The 17,380-nt window shown below is 46.4% G+C and overlaps 1 long non-coding RNA gene across 3 annotated transcripts; it reads left to right on the top strand.

Annotated features, from left to right (window-relative positions):
• Positions 1-689: 689 nt before the first annotated feature.
• On the top strand, positions 690-16,947 carry LOC112585774. Of its 3 annotated transcripts, none has more exons than XR_006552109.2 (4): positions 690-1,485; positions 2,564-2,661; positions 7,757-8,095; positions 15,824-16,947. It is a non-coding gene; the product is annotated as an uncharacterized LOC112585774 (long non-coding RNA). The 3 variants fall into 3 exon arrangements; XR_006641256.1 differs by lacking the exon at positions 690-1,485 and adding an exon at positions 2,875-4,059 and having other exon boundaries at positions 1,495-2,661; XR_006552108.2 differs by lacking the exon at positions 690-1,485 and having other exon boundaries at positions 1,495-2,661.
• Positions 16,948-17,380: the final 433 nt, after the last annotated feature.

Raw genomic sequence — 17,380 nt, 5'->3', positions numbered from 1 at the left:
GGGGTGGGCCGGAAGCATTCACTTCCAAGGTGGCTCTTCACTCAAGTGCCTGGCACCTGGGATGAAGGACAGACTTAGCTGGAATGCTGGCCAAAGTGCCCTTAGATGTCCTCTCCAACATAGCAGCCTCAGGGTAGTTGAGCCCTTACACTGTGCTTTCAGGGTGTCAATAAATCAAGTACCCTTAGTGAATGAGGCAGAAACTGGATGGCTTTTTATGACCTAGCCTCAGAAGTTACAGAGCATCATTGCCACTATAGCATTGGTTGAAGCAGTCCTATTTAAAGGGAAGGAACACAGACCCCCACCTCTGTAAAGAAGGAGCGATCAAATATTTGTCACCATGTTTCAAAACAGCCACATGGACCCTGAAGCATAAATAGGATTTCAGGGCTTCTCTGGTGGCTCAGGGTAAAGAATCTGCCTGCACTGCGGAAGACCCGGGTTCCATCCCTGGGTCAGGAAGATCCCCTGGAGAAGGAAATGACAACCCACTCCAGTATTCTTGCCTGGATAATCTCATGAACAGAGGAGCCTGGTGGGCTACAGTCCATGGGGTCGCAAAGAGTCTGACATGACTAAGTGAGTAACACTTTCACTTTCAAACTTCATGCACTGATGCTCTATTGCCTACAAAAGTTTTTTTCTGATTTTACATGAAATGCACATTCATTATTTACAAGAAATAAAAATCATAGAAAAATAGAAAGAAACTTCCTCATTACTTCTCTAGGCAAGTTATATGACTGGACCTGAGCTGGGAATTAGAGCTATAACTTTAAATAAAACATAGTTCTCACCTCAGAGGGTTTCCTACTAAACCACAAAGGGATAACCACTGCTAATATGTTGGTGTAATCCTTCCCAATTTGAATAAAACAAATTGAGATTATTCTGTACATACAGCTTTGTGTCCTGGTTTTTTTTCTTTTCTTTTTTTTTACATCCGGTACACAAGATAGTGTGAGAATTTTCCTCATAATATTAAATATTGCACAAAACTGTGGTTTTGAATGGGTGTGCCACATATCATCACATGAACAGACCATTTTTTATTTCCCTGCTGCTAAACATTGAAGTTATCTTCGAGTTTTGGCTGCTACAAAATAATAACGTAATAAATATTCTTACTCATCTTTCTGCTTCTCTGACAATTTTCTTAGGATAAAGGCCTCAATTAGTTGACTTACTGGTTCAGAAAGAAACAATGTTTTAAAAGCCTTGCTTATGGTTGTGCAATTTGCTTTACAAAAACACTGGACCGGTTTGCATTTCCCCAGCGGGTGTTTGAGGATCATCAAGCAACAGAACACAAGGGAAGCAAGTCTGTTCCCAGGTACAAGGAGGAGAGATCCGGTCCAGTCTGAATCAAGCAGAGTACTGAAAGAAACCAATGGGGAGTCAGAAACCGTAGTCAACTAATAACCAGCATGGGCTTGGCAGCTAAAGAGATGGACACTGGGAGATGACTACTGCGGAGTCAAGGTAAATAAACACTTCCCTGACTTTGGCTTTGGGGCAACATTCTGAAACCAAGTATTACCTAAGGGGTGCTCAGAAACCCAGGTTTACTGGGGTGTGAATTAGGGCTCCTTGGGTGGTAAGCAACAGAAACTAACCCTAGCTAATCTATGCCCAAAGGGAATTCACTGGAAAGAAAAAACAGCTAATTTCTGAATGGCAAGGAAACCAGGACAAAATGGACAGGAACTGGGCTCAGAACAGGCAGGCACCTCGACTAACAGCTTCCTGTAGATGGGAGAAGTGATTCCCACCAGTGAATCAGGGCACAGCCAGCCCAAACCAAACACTATCCACCATACCATGTTACCCGGCAGGGGAAGTACACTATTGCTTTACCAGCATGAATCTCTGAGCCCAGCCTCCCCATCCTGCCACGCCCCACCAAAGCAGAAGTCTGTGGAAGTGAAAAGAGGCCCAGGGACCATCAGGCTTTGATGAGAGATGAGTAAGAAATGCTAAATATGAGCCACAACGTATGAGGCACTGTGCTGGAAGTCAGTGCAAACAACCAATTAACATAATTCCTGATTCAACTTGAACTGAGTTTTAACCTCTTCACCTCCCCACCTCTTCTTAATCTGAAACACTGGGCTTTAATTAAGAGCAACAGAGAGGGGTGAGAGGTGGGAGGGAGGCTCAAGAGGGAGGGGACAGATGTATACCTATGGCTGATTCATGTTGATGTATGGCTGGAAACTAACATGATATTGTGATTATCCTTCAATTAAAAATAAATGAAAAAAAAAAAAAAAAGCAACCAGGGAGCAACTGGACTGGAAGGAGTCTTGACAGGGGGCCAAGGCCAGCCCCACATGCCACCTTCTGCTTGGCTGAAGTCCCCTCCTCCGTCTGATGAGCCAATGCAGAACAGAGGAGTCAAAAGCTATTGTGGCCTGGCTTTGTTGGGGTGATAGTGAACATGGATCAGGACATGGAGTAACTTTAGGAGGCTGGCTGTCCCCAAGAGCTCTCCCACAAGGACAAGATCTCCCAGCCGTGCCTTTATCTGCCAGCTGATGAGAGTTACTCCTCATCCCAGGGATGAACAATGTCATCAACACAAAGACCAGACCAGCTCCCTCCCTGCTCAGATAAATCATCATTCAGCCAGGCAGTGACAGGATGAAAAGAGGGCAGGTAAGTCTCAGGGACAGAAGCAAGGTGACAAAGATTCATTATACTTGGGTGGGGGCATGAAAAGTCACGGGGTCAGGGAGGTGTTCCTAGGATGGGACAGTGTCATAAAGGGTGCCCACTGGGACAGGAGGGTGGGCAGCAAACAGCAGCTCCACTCTTTCTGGACCAAGGGCAGCAGCCCTGGTCTCAGAGCCCTGTTGCTGTTCTCATCAGGAGAATCTGTGCTGCTGAGGAAGACATTCCCTCTGGTGAGTAGGGCTGTAACTGCTCCCTTGGGAAGTGGGTGTTAGGGCACAAGGAGGGGAGAAGAGCCCTGCATGTTTTGCCAGGGTCAACTTTTGCCTTCAAGAGCACATTCTAGAAAGAAGCTACAGGATCTTCACATCAGCAAGGCTGCGGCACAATCCCAACACCTCCCTGGTGAGCCCTTCCAGCACCTCCGAGGGTGGGGAGACAGCTGCTTGTTCCAGTCCCCCTGCTGAGCTGGGATGGGTGGGCTTTCCATCAGGGACCAGGGTCAGAGCAGGATGAGGGGTCCACAGGGGTTACAGTGGCCCTGGCACACACAGAACTTAGAAACTGTGTAAGAACATTAACAACATTCTGATTTTTCCCATGATGAATGCTTCAATCTTTTTTTCTGAAACATGAAATTATATCCAGTTTTCCCCCTCCCATTTTCCAGTGCTTTGTCTGCTCAGTGTGCTTTGGGGTAACTAAGTTCTGGGTGTGGTCCCACGAGGCCCAACCAGAGGGACTTTGCTAACTGTGCGGAGGCAGCCTGGATGCATCACAGCAAGAATTAAGTCTAGACGTGCAGCGCTCACTGCCTGGAACATATGAGTCACCATTCCTGAGGAAGAGAGTGATGTCCTGGCCGGCTCTGCCCTCCCCCGGGCTGCTCCCGGGGAGCCCCTCAACCCCTTCTAGAGGTTTGGGGGACTGAGAGTGGGCCAGGTGTCTGCAGGGCCATCCAGGGCAGCCTGTCACCCCAGAACTGACTTGTGCCTGCAGCCTCCTTTTCCTCTGGGCCCCTTCAGTCCTGGTCAGAGGGTCCTCACATCCAGGGTGTGGCCACTGCAACCTCACTCAAATCCCATGTTCACTTTGATACCTGTTTTGCAGATTTGTCCCTGGAAATTGTCTGTCAGCACCTGTGTATCAAAGCAGAAGCTGTAGCCTGTGTCATTCTTGCCCTTGTTTCCATGTTGCTGCTGATGCAACGGGGCCTTGCTAAGTCCAACTGCATCTCTTGCCAGGATGTCAGGGTTTCTCTCGTGGTGTCAGAGAGGAGCGCATGGTATCAACAACCTGTTTGATGCCGTGAATCTTTGAGTTTTCTCATCAGAGGGCCCCAGCTGGCTTCCCAAGTCTGAAAGCAGCCGACAGAAATCAACGGTGAGAACGGCCATGTGGCCACCAGCGTCACAGCAGCCAGGCCTGTCCCGGAGCTCCTACAACTCCACAGGCCCCCACCCCTCCCTCCCCTCCCTCTCTGGCCCCAGCAGGTAGATGATGTGATGAGGAGGGAAGGGCAGAGAGCCAACACTTTGTACAACAGCTCCAGTTTCCACTGTCATCTCGAGATATGTGGAATGAAAGTCCCTGTACAGTCATGAATGCGTAATGCCTCAGTCACAGCCTCACAGCCTTCCGTGCCTCAACGAGGGAAAAGCAATCCCACAGCTCCTTCGTGGCCACTGGGGCCTCACTCAGACTCAGCTCCTCAACACGACAGAGGGTCGTAGTTTCAAAAAAAAGCCAGGGTGGTGGTTTGTTTCAACACCGTTTGCCGTGCTTGAGCAGATGCGCTTCATCAAAGCTCTGCTGGCCTGTGGGCTGCCTCCTGGCAGATGGACAGCCCCTGCCCCCGGAGGCCAGGCGATGACCTGTGGGGGTTACCTCCGTGTGCTCCAAAAATATCCCGACCCTTTCTACACTCTGCAGTTCATGCCAAAGTAGGTGCACACCTTCCCTGAGTTTGTATGTGTTGATTTATTAAGCAGCGAGGGTTCCTCACAACCTGGTAAGATTAAAAAAAAAAAAAAAAGTCTTTCACTTCAGCTTTTATTGTTGTTATTTTTTGCCTTTTTAGTCTTCTTGGCATGAACCCAGGTACCTCTTGGTAGCTGTTGTGTTGTCTCCAAGACGACAACCTCCGCAAAAATGATACCCGTATTTCACAGAGGATGGGCCTTACCCTGGTCTCTCTCCACCCCATTTAAGAAAATTCCAGAGTTTGGCTAGCACTGTGACAGCCTGTCAGAGGAAAAATATTTGGCCAGAAGCTATAAATAGCTACCTTCTGCTGATGTATTATAACAGTGATGGTTATAGCAGTGGGGAGCAGGTCTGGGTAAGATCGTTACTGGGCAAGGTGTCTGATACTTCCTCTCAGCCTCCTTCAGGAATCTCCCACATCAGTGGTTCTAAACGGGGGCCATTTCTGCCCCCAATAAACACTGACAGTGTCTGCAGATATTTTTGGTTGTCACAACTGCGGAGGGGGGAGAGTGCTGCTGGAATCTAGAGGGTAGAGGCCAGGGAGGCTCCTAAACATCCTACAATGCACAGGACACACCCCCCATCAAAAAGTGATCCTTGTGCCAAGACTGAGAAATCATGATGGTATCTGCTAAGAGTTGGTGATGGACAGGGAAGCCTGATGTGCTGCAGTCCATCGGGTCGCAGAGTCGGACACGACTGAGCAACTGAACTAAATTGAAGCCACCCCCACTCTTATATGACATTCCAAGTAATCTGTGGCATATACAGACAAACTTAGGGTGGAGGAAAGGTCACCCTTCTTCAATTCACTTAAACGTCATGAAAATGTATCAACCATGTCTACCTGTGTAAGGACCTGCAGACAGGATTGCAGCTCTGCCCTCCAGAGATGCCAGCAGTGAAGCTGCCAGTGGTGGCGAGAGCCCCTCACATGAAGGGCTGGGAGACAGAGGGGGAGACGAACTCCCTGTGACCTGGAGGTCCTCTGAAAGGAGAATTCATACTGTAAATATGGACAAGGAAACCTCTGCCCTCAAAGTGGGAGGAGAAAGCGCTAAAGGCTTGGGAAGAACTGAGCAAAGACAGAGGCCTGCCTGGCGGGAGAAGACCTGAAGTCAGGCTGGGGGCTCTGGCATGGGCTGTGTGGAGCTTCGGGACAGAGAATGAGGCCAACCTTCTTTTTGTTGCATTTACTTTTTTTGGAATAACAGGCCACATGTTTCTGTTTCAGATTTTCATAGCTTTCCCTTTGTTTGCTATGGTAACATTACTATTCAGTTGAGAATCTTGCCATTTTATGCAGTATTTAAAGGGGCGAAAGGGTTTTAGCCTAAAACGTAAATTATCAAGTTCCTCCTGGGGCCAGAACTAAATAAGATTCTGTACTTGGTTCAGTCACTACTAATTTTCTGTGAGACCCAATTTGTTTTTAGAAAAACTCGCTTTGAGTATGTATATGCAGAAGGATCTCAGAATCATGATGTTCTAGGAAGGAAAGAAACCTCAAGAAGCGTTCAGTTTTGGTTTTGTCCAGACCAGCAGACAGGCTCTGGTCATCCCCACTGTACACGTGAGACCTAACATTTCTGTACATTTCAGACAGAGAATCAGTCTACACTAAATGGCAGGATATTTCTCTTGGAAACATGGGCGAAGGGGTATAGTTCTTCAGTTTTGCAGAAGAAACCATTGTCCAAGTGGTTCTGCCCAGAGTTGATGACCCAGAGATCAAGGAGATAATCTTTGCATGTGTGTGTATGTGTGTGAATGCAGGCCTAAAGGGCAATAAGAAGCCACCAAGCTCGAGATTTATAGGGATGAGGTGTCCTCATCTCTACTGGCCAAGGGAGCAGAGCCAATGCAATCTCCTGGAAGCAGATGTGGGAAGAGCTGAGACTATTAACAGCCAGCAGTCAAAGCCCATCTGCGGACAGTGTATGTCCAGGGATTCCTTGCACACTGGAGCCATTTTAGGAAATGCAGACTTTGGGCAGAGCAGACAGCCTTCCTTGGTAGGGGAAGGGGATGGGTCTCCTCAGGGATCTTGAGTGCCTGTGGCTACCGAGAAGCTTGCTCCAGCCCAGATTCCCTGAATCCAGGCTCCCTGGGGACCCTCCCTGGTTCAGAAGCTCTGACTTGATTACAGCTTCAACTGAGATGACCTTGTATTTTCCCGTCAAAAATGCACCCCTTTTCACGTCAACATGCCCAGTGTGGGGATCATTACCACATCATTGTCTCACTCCAGGCAGGACCCACCCAGGGAGAAGCCCCGATTTGCTTTCTAAGGGACCTCCCTAGTTTATCATAGCAAATGGATTATTTCCTCAATACTGGGTCACTCAGTGTGTGACTCAGAGAGTTGCTTTTTTGTCAGGTCATGCGATGGAGAAGGAAATGGTGTGGGGAAGCACCAGATCCTTGGCTACCCATTTCCTAAAGCAAGCCTTACCCCGGTGTCATTCAATGACGCTGGCAGCCTTCCTACCCGCCAAAAAAGAACTAAAAAGACAGATGTGTAAAAATCAGATCCTTTTTGTGGGACAACATAAATGCTTTATGAGATCTTTTTATGACAGCCACTAATCACTTACTCATCTTTTGCTCAACCCAGGGATGGTCCCCTTCAGCTCAGAAAAAATAGAAGAAAGGCAACTCCCTATAAAACAGGCTTTGGTGGTATCCATGACAGGGAGGGGAAAGTGGTGAGATCATTCCTGGGCATGGCTTCTAGAGATTGGTGGTAACTTCCAAGATAACTAAGTCTTGGAATCAAGGTCATAGGAACTGCTTCCATCCCATGTGGGAGAAGCCCAGGCTGCCCTATGGATGTTCAGGCTCCTGGCCACTGGCTGTCTGCAGGAAGTCACTTGTGCATTTGCAGGAGAAGTGAGTGCTTGGGACCAAGGCACCGAGCTGTCAGTGGTTAAGGTTTCTTTGGAGTGGAAGCAGGTACACAGCACAACTGCTGGGTGTGGCCCTTCATGTCTCCTGAGCTTTCTAACACTCCTGGTGACACAGGAGTGATTCGCCAAAGGCAAAGGGCACTTGTGTTACACCGAGGCTCTTTTTCCACCTTGGGTTCCAGGTCTTCTTGTGCAACTCCGGGGGCCTGCATCCTTGTTCGCAGAAACTGTGGAGTCAGAGGGCACCTTATTCCTCAGCCTGACCCTCTCAGGTGCTCAGCGGCTGCCTGACTATGGCCATCACTTCTGGAGTCTGACCTGCAGATTATTCATCAGAATCTTTCCAATGCCCCGATGCCCTGCTCAGAGCTACCATTTACCAAGCGTGGATTCTTGCCAAGTGTTTCCATACGTCATCTAACTTAATCCTCACAAGGATCCTGTGCTCAGTTTACGAGAAAGGAACTCTGTCTGCGCTGGCCACATCCACGCACACCTGGTCTGAGGAGACCCAACTAAAGGTAGGAGACCAGACAGGCCCTGTTTGAGCATCCTTATAGCACTTGCTATCTCTTTACAGGTCTGATTTTTCAAATCAAGTTGCTATTCAAAACTCTAGGCCTCCTACTGGGAAAGTGATACCAGGAAGATGGGGGTGCCTTGGGTGTGGCTGGCCTGAGATAGTGAACGACTCATGGCAGGAGCAGTAGGTCATGGGGAATCCCAGATAGCCACACTAGCCATTCAGTGTCTGTTTCCCAAGAGAAGCTGAAATCTAGGTTCTGGTTTCTGTCTTATATAGGAAACTTCTAGTTTTAAATGTTGGCAATTGATTAAAAAACAAACCAAACAAAACTTGTTTAACCCCCTACAAGCGAAGTAACACATTTGGGAGCTGCTTTGTAACTTCTAGGTTAGGTTTTCCAAGAGATCTGTTGTTGTTCAGTCGCTAAGTCATGTCCAGTTCTTTGTGACCCCATGGACTACAGCACACCAGGCTTCCCTATCCTTTACTATCTCCTGGAGTTTGCTCAAACTTATGCCCATTGAGTCGATGATGCTATCCAACCATCTCATCCTCTATTGCCCACTTCTCCTCCTACCCTCAATCTTTCCCAGCATCAGGGTCTTTTCCAGTGAGTCACTCTTCACATCAGGTGGCCAAAGTATTGGAGTTTCAGCTTCAGCATCAGTCCTTCCAATTAATATTCAGGACTGATTTCTTTTAGGATTGACTAGTTTGATCTCCTTGCAGTCCAAGGGACTCTCAAGAGTCTTCTCCAGCAACATAATTCGAAAGCATCGATTCTTTGGCACTCCGCCTTCTTTATGGTCCCACTCTCACACCTGTACATGACTGCTGGAAAAAACCATAGCTTTGACTATGTGGACTTGTGTTGGCAAAGTGATGTCTCTGCTTTTTAATATGCTGTCTAGGTTTGTCATAGCTTTTCTTCCAAGGAGCAAGCGTCTCTTAATTTCACGGCTATAATCTCTGCCAGCAGTGATTTTGGAACCCAAGAAAATAAACTGTCACTGCTTCTACTTTTTCCCCCTTCTATTTGCCATAAAGTGATGGAACCAGATGCCATGCTCTTAGTTTCTTGAATGCTGAATTTTAAGCCAGCTTTTTCACTTTCCTCTTTCACCCTCATCAAGAGGCTCTTTAGTTCCTCTTCACTTTTTACATTCAAAGTGGTATCATCTGCATATCTGAGGCTGTTGAAAAATATAGGCTAGAAAGTGAAAGTGAAATCGCTCAGTCGTGTCCGACTCTTTGTGACCCCATGGACTGTAGCCTAGCAGGCTCCTCCGTACATGGGATTTTCTAGGCAATAGTACTGGAGTGAATTGCCATTTCCTTCTCCAGGGGATCTTCCCAACCCAGGGATCAAACCCGGGTCTCCCATGTTGTAGACAGACGCTTTACCGTCTGAGCCACCATAGGCTAGAACAGGACTCATTATTTTTTTTCACAAAATAAACTTTTTATTAGAGTGTAAAAAGTCCTTAAAATTCTAAAAATACAAAGTTCTAAAAAATACAAATGCTTAGGTATTTTTGTCACTAAGTTTATTTTCCATGTTAAGACCACCTTCCATTCATATGACAGTTTACATGCTGCATTAAGATTGAGGCTATCTTCCCATTCATTGCTCACAAGGCAGCTTTGAAGTAGGCACTGTTACCTGCATGGGTGCAGACAGGGCAACCGAAGCTGAGTCTCAGCCACTGACCCGAAGCCGCAGGACCACACATACCGACAGCCTGAAACCCAGCCACGGCTTCCCAGCTCTACTGGTCTTTTCACTCAGTACATCTTGATTTTCAGTTTCGGCCACCAGCACTACTATACAATAAGTATTATTCATTCCAAGCCACACCAGTTTTTCCCAAGTCAGCTCCAGCATTAAATAGAAAAGAATTAATAAACACCCCTTTAACCTAGCACTTAGCTTTTTTATTTAAGAGGCCAATAAGGGAGAAGGTGCTAGCTCTTAACCAGAGGTTGGGTGTGCTGAGTGAGTGAAACAGGGAAACCTGAACCCTCTGCAATTATCTGCAACACTGTGTGGAGCCCTGCGCTGGGCTGCTTTGGGGAAGGAGACTGGAGCTTTCTCCGGAGAGGGGGGTCCAGCTTTCCTGGAGAGGGCACGAGCTGTGCAAGTCTGACTTCAAACCCTGATCTGTGTAAATACTGAATCACAAATTAGGCAACCTGCCTAAATCTGCAAACTAATTTCTCTCCAATACCTTCCTCCATCAGGAAGATGTAACTCAGGTCACTTTGCATCTGGAATTAGTCACCACCAACTAATTTTATCCCTCGCTTGTTAATGGCTTATTAACATGGACCCAGCTATGTTCCTGTAGGGCAGGCCTCCACAGATGTTACCTTCAGCAGACCTCAGACTTTATAACTGGTTTCTTCTTACAAGGCCCAAGTCCCCTTTCCCTGTCAAGAACATTACAAAACACTTTTGAACAAAATATAATCTTTTTATAAGGCAATAATTACTTTGTGCTAACAATTAAATGTTAAGAACTCTCCTACACTGTTGATGGGAATGCAAATTAGCGCACCTACTGTGGAAAATAGTATGGAGGCTTCTTTAAAACTAAAAATAAACTGCCAGGTGACCCAATAATTCCACTCCTGGATATATATCAGAAAAAAGCAAAATGCTAATTTGAAAAGATACATGCACCCCAATGTTCATAGCAGCATTATTTATAATTGCCAAGATATGGAAGCAATCTAAATGTTCATCAACAGATAAATGGATAAAGAAAATGTGGTATATGTATACAATGGAGTGCTGTATTATGCTATGCTTAGTCACTGTGAGACCCCATGGACTGTAGCCTGCCAGGCTCCTCTGTCCATGGGGATTCTCCAGGCAAGAATAATGGAATGGGTTGCCATGCCCTCTTCCAGGGGATTTTCCCAAACCCAGGTCTACCGGGCAAGCCCAATGGAATACTACTCAGCCATAAAAAAGAATAAAATTTTGCTATTTGTAGCAACATGGATAGACTTGGAGGGCATTATGCTAAGTGGAATAAGTCAGACAGAAAAAGACAAATACTGTATGACTCACTTACATGTGAAATCAATAAGGTACAACAAGCTGGTGAATATAACAAAAAGGAAACAGACTCACAGATAGAACAAGTCAGTGGGGAGAGGGAAGGAGGAAGGGACAATATAGGAGTAGAGGATTAAGAGGTACAAACTATTGGGTATAAAGTAAGCCAAAGGGATATATTGTACAACATGGGGAATATTGGAAATATAATAACTACAAATGGAGTATAACCTTTAAAAATTGTGAATCACTATACTGTACATCTGTAACTTATATTTTCAACTACACTTAAGAAAATTTCTTAAGGAATATGTAAAAAGAAGAACAAAGTAAACAACAAAGTAGCAGGTATTTCTTCTATTAGAAAGGCTTTCTGGATAGTGCAAGAACCCGCTGCAGGAACTTCTTACTAGATGGTACAGAGTATCCAGGGCCTAGAGTCTCACCTAATTCATCGCCTTTGCAACTGTCTGTGGGAGACAACATGCAGAGAATTTTTATAACAAGGGCTGAGGAGCCCCCCAGAAACAACATCAAAGGGAACCATGGCAAAAGTGTGGAGTCAGGAGGCCTGGTCTGATACCCAGACTCGCACCAGCTCATAGTGTAACTGGGGACAACATATTACCTCTCAAGGGCTCCTGAGCTCCTGTCTCTCTGACAAAATGACATCTAGGGAGAGGAACGCCAGAAGGGAGTAAAATCAGCCATCCAGAAAGCTGCTCCACATTGATCCTAGAAAGCCGGGACCCCACATCTTTTCATGTCCACAGAGGATGCTCACAGCAAGTGAGAAGGCCCCTGAGAAGCAGAGACACCTGTAAGGAGGAAAAGGCACATTTAACCTAAACGAGCATGAAGAATATTGACTTAGGGCTGAACAAGAAGTCATGCGAACTAGATACACTGAGAAAATACAGAATATTCCTGTATTTTCAAGATACCTGACTGACGAGCCAGACCAGAGTGGAAGCAGCAGTTATAGAGAGACTTGCTGCAACCACCCAGCTTTTCTTCATTCTCCTCTCTTTCCTTTTGAAGGGAAATCAGTGTCACACAGCGCTGTTCATCCGTTTCCCCAGCACAAGGGTTTCTGAAGAACATGCCTTTGAGGTGCAAAGCGCCATGGGGACAAGCATGGTTGTGGAGGCAGTACCAGGCTTTGTGGCACACTGATCAGATTCATATTTTTCTATCGCAGTAAATACGCTTCAAGTAATGGAACTTATCAGCAACACTAACCATGGCCACACTGTTCTTTTATTTCCTAAGAAATAACCTTTTCAAAAGTGACAAAGGATGCTGACAAAGGCCCAGCCATGGGGGTGAGAATGACTCAAGTGGCTAAAAGGGCTCTCGGCATGGTTCGCTTACTGCCTCACTTGGTTTGTGACAGAAAAGTGGGTTGAGCTGATGCATTTCCACACCCTGAGGCCTCTGCCAGCCGCATGGGGCTGCACCCCTGCCAGGGCCCAAGCTGGAGAAAGCCTCTGATGGACAGGGCTCCAAAGACAGCACCAGACACCTTGATGGCACAGAAAAACAGGAAACTTTCTGCTTTCCTTGGTTAAAGACATGGGAACCCCAGTGTTTGTTTCTTTTTTTGCTGCCCCTCTATTAGGAGAAATACGAACTTCACAAAGGCATTCCCTGTCCACTTTGCAGAAATGTCTATCAAAATTAGACCACAGTCAAGGAGAAGACATCCTACAGGCTATGGCCAAGCGACAAGCCTGGAGAACACACCTGACCCAGGGTTACTGCTCAGGGCTGCAGCTCCATTCAGGAGAACCCCCTACTGACGCCTGGGTTCCAGAACCTGTGCACAGGATGTCAAAGGTCACTCCTGAGAGACTTGGCGTTAGCAAACACAGCAGTCAGACCCTTGAGTAAAGCACATGATGACAGAGGAGGGTGGTCCTCAAGGGAAGGAGAGTGATGGGGATGAGAAGAACCAGGGCCTGCAGGGGTCATCAGCCCCTTCAGTGAGCAGTCGGCTCCCCCAGGGCAGTGGGGACTGTTCCCATCTCTAGGGAGATGAGCTTTCCCCCAGAAGCAGGGCTATTTCATCAGGCTTTCCCACAGCCCAGAGAGAACACTTCATGAGATCTTCTGAATCCCTCTGTTCTGATTCCACATCCATCTCAGCTACTGCAGTTTCCTAGGCATCCTGATAATGGGCGTCTACTGGAAAGGTGTCTGCTCAGAACGGGTAACTGGCACTCAGCCTCAGGACCTGACCTGTAAGTGAAGCAGAAATTGTAAATGATGTCTAAAGGCTGTGAACAACTTTCTGCTCCCACTGTCCTCCCAGACACCAGCCTCCTCCCTCCCTCCCTCCCCCACTCTCCCACCAGCCCACAAGGGTCATCCCTTGGCAGCTGAGACAGACAGACAGAAGAAAGGGCCAGGCACCCGGCCAGGGCCTGGGGCCCTGCATGCACTCTGGATGGTCCACCACATTCATGCTGCCCACATTCAGAGCTCAAAGCCTGAGCTCTGAGGAGATAAGCGTTTTAGAGCAATATGGTTGCAGTCTGGTTTATAGCCTAGTTTCTGGTGTGTTTGTTTTGTATGGATTATTGCTCCGATGGCCTGTTCACTCCCAGGGAAGAGATAAAAATCTGGTTTTTGCCCAAAGGGGAGGAGCAGATCCCCAAGCACAATGTCCTCACAAGGGCCATGTCCAGGCTGAGGACAGCAGGCAGCCCTGCCCAGCACCTCCAGCCAGCCGCCTCCTTGAGTGGTTCATCACGTGCCTCTCTGAGTTTGCTGAAAGCCAGTGAGATTCCTAAAACAAGATGGGATCAAGCCACAGAAAGCAGAGCCCAGCCCAGTGATAATGATGGGGAGAAAAATGGCCTCTAAGGGGGAAAAGGGGGCAAAGAGGTGAAGTACTGTATAATTTAAATTCATTTTGGGAGACTCTCCCCAAAACTGACTAGGCCAAGACACCACGCTGGTTACATTTTTTCTTAAAAGCCAAAAAAAAATTCCCTGGAGAAAGGAAGCAACTCTGGTTATGACCGTTTTTCTTTCAGCTTTATCCCTTAAGCAGTAGCCCCTAAGCAGCAGGCTTGGCACCAACCCCCTCCCCCACTAACAGGGACATATGACAATGTGTGGAGACAGTTTTAATTGCCACATCCGGGGAATGCTACCAGCACCAAGTGAGGGAGAGATGAGGAATGTTGTCAAACATCCTACAACACACACCACAGCACCCCCACCTCCAACAAAGAATTATCCCATAATGTCAAAGAGCCGCTGCTGAGAAACCCTGCCTTCAGAGGCTGATGCTCCTGGTCTCTCACCAACTCACATGCCAGTAAACCCAACAGTGTACATGAGGGATTCATAACGAGAGAGAGCTTGATGGTGACCGAGAGTCCACAGCAAATCCTGGGCCATCAAACGCTTTGAACAGGACCAGCAGTCAGCCCTAGTAAGCCACTGCTCTCATCATAAGCATCATCTTCTGAACTCCATTAAGCAGACAGCCTCTCACTGTATTACAGTCAAGTGATTGGTGAAAAGAGTCCCAGGAAACCTCTGGCCTCCAAGAGTTTACAGAATGAGCTGGAGAGTAAAGACTAGACATAAAAAGGTGAGATGAACAAATAAAGAAAGAGAAAAATTGGGTCATGCCAACTGTGCAGGCTAGAAGCTGAGTATATTCTAAGAATGGTGACGAAGGGTAGAGCTAGTTGAGTGAGCAAGGGGGCACTGAAAGAATGAAAGAGAAGGCCTTTGGGGAGCGTCCATCAGCACCTCCATTTATCTACACTTTCACAAAAGCATGCACTGCATGCTTCCAGACAGGCAGAGATGCAGAAGGCACGGCCCCTGTGCCTCTAAGATTCATACACAAATACGCAAAAATTTAAAATGTCATTTTGAGAGGTACAGCCCCAGATGGTATAGTGTTTGGAGAAGGGGGCGATGCCTGCATGTGGTAGAACTTGCATTTGGCCTGGGCCCAGAGCCTGGGTGCCTCTGGGGGAAGCTGAACTTGTCTGTGAGCCCCAGACCAGGGACACAGGCTGAGGATTAGTTATCAGGCTGACAAGAATTTCTGTAAAGAATTTCTGACTTAAGATATTTGTTCTGGCTTGTCTTTTGGTCACTCAACAAGACTCTGTGCTTCAGTTTCTCTCTCTTTCCCATTTCCAAGCAATTAAGACCATCATGTTTTCTTGTGCTCAGTCTCAATCATGTCTGACTCTTTGCTACCCCATGGGCTGTAGCCTGCCAGGCTCCTCTGTCCATGGAATTTTCCAGACAAGAATACTGGGGTGGGTAGCCATTCCCTTCTCCAAGGTATCTTCCCAACCCCAGGACCGAACCTGGGTCTCCTGTGTCTCCTGCATTGACAAATGGATTCTTTTACCACTGAACCAGCTGGGAAGCCTTGGTTAAGGCCACAACTGCTCTTATTAGGAAACACAACTCTGTGACGTCCCATGGAGCCTAGTGGCAAGAACCATCAGCATTGGTGAGGTTCAAGGGAGATGTTAGCAGCTCTGACTCACAGGGCATCTCGTGTTTGTTTATGTGCCTCCAATCTCATTCAGTAACAGCAACTTAGAAAACTGCCCAGGTGAAAAGTCACATGTTTTGAAGATGTACTGATATTTCAATGGCCTAAACATTTTCCAGGACCAAATCTTTACCAGAGCTGCAAACAAGCAGGCAGATGGACTGCCCTGGGAGCTTTCTCCTCTACAGTGAACCCACAGAAAGGTCAGCAGCCGGACACAGAAAGAGGAGAAGGGTCCTGAATAAACACAGACAGTTTAATCAACCATGAAGAAATCCAAGAGTTGACTGAAAGTGCTTTGTCAGGAAGAGAAGAGAGGCCCCTGCCCTCAGAGAAAGGCGAGGAAGGTTGGAGGTCACTTAGCAGCAGAGATGGCCACGGACCACAGAGGCCACCGCAGAGGCAGTGAGGGCCTGGTGGGGATGTCAGGGAGGAGAGGGGAGGGGTGGAAACCAGCATTTGGGTATTTTCCAAAGAATCAGACAAATAAATGTTCCCTTGAGAGAAAAATGAAAATTTAACTGAGTAAGAAAGGAAGATACTGTTTTTAAAACCACCATAATTACTTAAGAGTTGGTTACTCCTTCAAGCTTATGTCCATCGAGTCTGTCATTTCTGATTCCAGACTCCTCAGGGAATTTAAAACACTGGTTTATTCAAATTACATTGATGTCCTTTACTTGCATCTAAAAAAAATCAAGGTCAAGCTAGGTTGATGTGAGAAAGAGAATTTAGATGAATGAGGTCTGACACCCAGTCTCTGGCCCTGTAATTACTTCCCTTTGTAAACCTGAATACCCAATCAGATGGATGTCTTCTCCACAATTTTTGTCATATTTATGGAATACCTTTAAACAATGGAATCTGGAACCTCCAGCAACATCTGTGTCCAAATATATCCAGGTCTGTTTGTTTATGCTTTTAATTGAAAGTCAATTTTAGACCAACTACTCTATGGTATCATTGAAAATGCATATTTTTAGAAAATTCTTGAGAATTTTGCAAACCATTAAAGTAACTTGACATCATACTTTATATTTCTCAGCTGTGATTGCTGTTGGAATGAAATCAAGGGTAGCATTCAAAGACGTCTGCAGCCTGAAAAGGTTTGCATAAGAATTCTGATTCCACTAGAAAACGGTTTCTTTCAGGATGACTACCATTTTCCAATGGCTCATGTAATATGGTTGGTTTGTTTCCATTCTAATTAAAGACGCAATTCATTAAAGAGTCTTTAACTTCATTAAAGCAAAGTTTTCTGTTAATGTTATCAAGCATTGATGGGGTTCTAATCGGACTTTCTCAGCAGGCAGGAAAACAGCTTTCAAACGCTCTGATTTTGTATGAAATAATGCTCGTTTCTACACAAGGACTTTCATTTCTGTGAGCTGGCCTGGTAAAATGTTTATTCCTTTATGCTCAATCTAGTTTATTTGAGTCACAGGTCTATGGGCCGAATAATATGTATAGAAGGATTATTTGTACAAGAGAGCAGTTGTATTTTTTATATTCAATCTTCAAGGATTAGGAAAATTTTAAACCAATTAAGAACTTTCATCACCAGCAGTTTCTTAGCAGGAAATTACTTTTCATGGCATGTGGGAATTATCATGAACATAATTTTCCCTTGAGATGGTATGTTGGTACACAAGAGGAGTGTTGGACAGGATATCCAG

This window comes from Bubalus bubalis, chromosome 1, assembly GCF_019923935.1.
Source record: "Bubalus bubalis isolate 160015118507 breed Murrah chromosome 1, NDDB_SH_1, whole genome shotgun sequence".
Lineage (NCBI taxonomy): Eukaryota > Metazoa > Chordata > Mammalia > Artiodactyla > Bovidae > Bubalus > Bubalus bubalis.
Note: the sequence above shows the minus strand (reverse complement) of the source record. Positions and strands in the feature narration are given on the sequence as shown.